The following is a 4,469-nucleotide window of genomic DNA, read 5'->3' as shown; positions in this document are numbered from 1 at the left end:
GAGACAGGCCCAGGGGTGGGCCGAGCACGGCTCCCCCGGGACTCGGAGCTGGAGGACAGCGCCCCAGGAGGGGCCAGCTCAGCGCCCCTCTCCTCAGGGTTCCTGGTATCCACTGTGCTCCTGGCTGTTCCCAGTCCAAATTAAACACCGCAGTTCTGCAGCCCTATTGAATGTTAATCTTTCCTATTGAACACAGGCCACTCCTCTTGTTTCATTTAGGTAGAAAAAAAGAAAAATAATGGGTGAGGGGTGGGGTGAGGGGGGGAGGGGTGTTATGCTAGAGAAGAAAGCATGAAGTACTGGCCTCCCGAACCATCCCAGGGACCGGCTGGCCAAGAGGAGGCAGAAATATGTATAGAAGGATAAACATAACATTTATTTGGGGGAACCGGGCCTTCCTGGCCCCTGGATCGCTGGCCTTTAAGCAAGTATGGTCCCCACCCACTCGGGACCCAGCCGAGCAGGGTGGGCTGCACGGGAGTGGGACCCTGCAGCCCACAGTTGGTTTGGTGCACTCACTGCAGCCTTCAAGTTCTTAACAGCCCTGAACAAGGGCCCCCACATTTTCATCTTGCACCGAGCCTCGAAAATCACCAGTCCTGTTTCCCAAGGGGCTCACTTGTCTCCCTACATCACAAGTTCCTTCTTCCAGGAGGAAGCTTTTATCTGGACTTTCTGTCCGGGGATGTGATGGGGGACAGAGGGACCGGAGCCATCGCGGTCCCCCTGACAAAGAGGGGACCCACCCAGAAGCCCCTCAGATATGGCTACTTCTTGGGGAAGAAGCAGAGCCACCCCCTCCGGACCGCCGGGATGTGTGAGTGCCAGGAGAGAGGTCGAGGGGCTGGAGGATGGATCTCTCACTCGTGGGGGGAAGATGGGAGGGCTGGGCAGGTGTGGGCAGCCTCGTGTGAGTGGCCGGCTTTGAAAACCCTGTGAGATGAAAGGGTTCAGAGGAGAGTTGTATAGTCAGGGGCTGGTTTTCCTGTTTGTAATTCTGGAGGTACAGCTTGAGACCCAGGCCCTGGTTGCCCAAAGTCTAGGGGCCACTAGGACCCCACCCCTCTTCAGGAGGGAACCTGGAGAAAGCTTCTGGCCCTGGGAAGAAGGCAGGAACCTGAACATGGAATTCTGACCATAGTCTCAGCTCTGCACTGAGGGGCCGGGTGACCTTGGACCAGTCACTTTGCCCTCAGGGGTTCTGTTCCTTCTGGACCAGGGATGGGTGGTCCTGAATCTGTTTTGTATCGTCTCTAAGGTCCTCCCTCCCCCCTCACCTGAGACAATGCCAAGTGTGAGAAGATCATCAGCCCAGAAGAAGAGAAAAATCCAGTGAAAATTTGGAGCAGTATTTCTTCCTGGAGGGTTTATTTTCCTTTAAAAGAAAAAAAAAAAGTCTAATGATCAGTAACAGCTACATTTTCTCTGGACACTGCTTCCTCCTCACTGTGTCAATGCCTGAGGTCAGAAGAATTGTTTCTGAGCACGCTTCTTGTAACTTGTCTGTTCTGTGCCTCCCCCAGCATCTGGCACAGGAGGCATAACTCTGTGATAATTATATTTTTAAAAGTGGAACTTTGGAGGACAGGCAAGAAGATCTGCCTTAGTCAGCTGAAGTAGGGGAAGGGAGGAAGGGGAGAAGGGACTAGGAGAAAATAACATCATTCACAGCCAACACTGTGGTCCCCTGGGAATGATGACTTGATTACTCCGGCTGCAAGGCAAACAGGGCTCCGAAGACTTAATTTTAAGGGGAAAAGTGGGAATTTTGAAACGCATAAATGCATCCCTGGATTACGACTGTTCTAAGTAAACCACAGAGGTCCACTGGTTCAGCCCTCACACAATTCCTCACCTCCCTGCCCTGTCATTGCTTGCCCTTTGACCTTCTGGACCTTGCCTCTCTTGCAGCCAGGGGCTCAGCCCTGGGCCTGCCCATACCAGAGAGGACTGGCCACAGCCCCGAGCAGGACCACCCGTCCCTTGACCAAACACTCTAGATTAGCTCTTCGTTAGCTGCTGAGTCACTCGGCTGATTCATCACAATTCATCATCTTTTTGGCAATGCTGCTTTGAAATCATTCTTCTCCCATGTGGACGTAGGCAGTCATGTTTGGGATTTTAGCCTTGATTTCTTTTCTTGGGGAGCCAGCACTGGGAAGGGGGGAGGAGGAAAGTAAAGAGCCTTATGTTTGTCTGTCTCTTTATGCGTGGCCCACCGCCTCTCCCCTCCTCTATATCCTTGTTATGTGTCCCCACCCTTGCCCAGCTCAGTGCCACCGGCATGACAACCTAACCGTCCCTGATAGAACTGGAACAAGCGGGAAATGGGCAAGAGCGGTACTCTGTGGCCTGTAATTAAGAATCACTCTCTAGGCTTTAATTATTTAATGAGTGCGTTCAGTCAATTACAGGTTATGAACAAGGTCATGGATAATAAAGTCATCTACAGAAACATCAGCCCACAGCTGATGCGGAGGAACCCCGAAGCCCACAAACATTCGCTTCATCAGTTGTGTTGCCCTTATCTTTCCATCTTGGATCTCTTTTGGGGAAAGAGGTGAGACTGTAAGGAGACAAATATTCCTTAAACCAGTGGTTCTCAACCTTGGCTGCACATTAGAATCACCTGGGAATCTTTTTAAAATCCTGATTTCTGGGCCTCATCTGAGAAGATTCCCAGGTGATTCTAATGTGCAGCCATGGTTGAGAACCACTGCCTTAAACCATCTTCAAGGTCACTCACGCTCTGGAATGGCTACATGGTCTGTATTTCACGGCAGAGCTGGTCAGCTCTAACCATTTGCTCCAATTCACCGATTAATGGGCATTTTTATAAATTGGACCCCAGATCTCCCTGGGGTCAAATCTACTTTTCCCACAACCACCTGGGATACAACTAGTAATTCTTTTAGGTCAGTGGTTCTCCATGGAACTATCCAATGGGATGACCTGAGAAGAGTTTAAAAATGACCACTTCCTGAGCTCCACCCCCAGAGGCTGTGATTGGATTAATCGGGGTGCAGCCAGATAGAGCACCCAGAGTTTTTGAACTCTCCACGTACATGTAATGTGCTTTCCAGTTGACACATTGCTGGCTTACAGTTTGCCCATCTGTTCCTCAGAGCATCTCTATGTCCCTTTTTAAAGTATGTGGTGTCCCTCTCATTTTACAGAAGAGAAAATTAGAGGTCAAGGAATCTTAGCAGGTTTTTGCTTACACTGGGCTGAAATCTGCCTCCTCATAACCTCTTCTCTCTTACTTCTAAAGCGCTGTATGTTAAAGTTGTTCCCTCCTTGACAGCACAGCCCTTCGAATATCGGAAAACAAATGTTCCATCTCAAGCTAAGTGTGTTTCTTTTTACAGGTCCTCTGCCCTCTTCTGATGCAGCGAGGCCCACAGATACCTCGCTCTGCGCGTGCCTGCCCCTAGCGTTTCCATTCTGTCCTGGTCCCCCTTGTGCAGCTTTAGAAACAAACAGGAAACACCAGCTTGGGCTGGCGGGGTGAGAGGGTGGCCAGGCACTGCCTGTGATTTGGTACGAAGCTTCCCGGGCCCCCAAAGCACCGTCTGCTGAATTGTGCGTTGTTATCACACACTCTGCTTTCTGAACTGTTTCACGCTGACCCTGCGGCAGGCTGTGGTGAGCCAGGAGTACACAGACACGGAAACAATTGGCTGCAGTTTCACTCCAAGATTTAGGGAGAAAAGTTAATATTTAATGAGGAATCAATCTTCTTTCTCTCTTTTTTTTTCACTCATTCTTCTTGAAATCCTCTCTAAATATCAGGCTTCCAAGTAATGGGCGTCTATTTATACATACATTATTATTTAGAGTGTGCGTGAATATAATATGTATATGCATAGTATATTACCTATATAACCTATCAGAGATTTTGCCTGTTTCTTTTTAAAAATAACCATGAAATTAAATTATACATATTGCTTTGCAGTGTGTTCTTTTCCACTTAAAATATTATGGGCATCGCTTTAAGTCAATACATAGATCTAACCCATACTTTTTGGTATTTTGGTATTTATTCGGCCATTTCTCTATTTCAGCTTTTCCTGCCACTGTAAGCTGGGCCACAATAAACAGTCCCCTGTATGTATCCTAATATGTTGGTGCCTTTCAAGTAAATTGGTATAAAGTAGAGTCTCACATTGAGATTGCTGTCCTTTTGAACTTTTGCCAATCTAATGGGTAATACAGCATTTTTGCTGCCTTCTTCATCTCTTCACCTAACTATTGTTTTTAGCTATTAATTTTTAAATAAAGTTTCCTCTTGTCGTGTATTGACTTGATATGATTTCCAATTCACTTATTTGTGACGTGGATGAAGTTGTTCTGATCTGTTTGTTTGTGACTTAAGTAGTTTACCGAGGAGGCTGTCAGGATATTGTCATGACGATCGTGGTCATGGATAAGCACTCAGCTGATGGCCACTGCTGGGGGCTTTTCGATAA

This window comes from Myotis brandtii, unplaced genomic scaffold (assembly GCF_000412655.1).
Source record: "Myotis brandtii unplaced genomic scaffold, ASM41265v1 scaffold236, whole genome shotgun sequence".
NCBI classification, from domain to species: Eukaryota; Metazoa; Chordata; class Mammalia; order Chiroptera; family Vespertilionidae; genus Myotis; species Myotis brandtii.
This window is presented reverse-complemented; position numbering follows the sequence as displayed.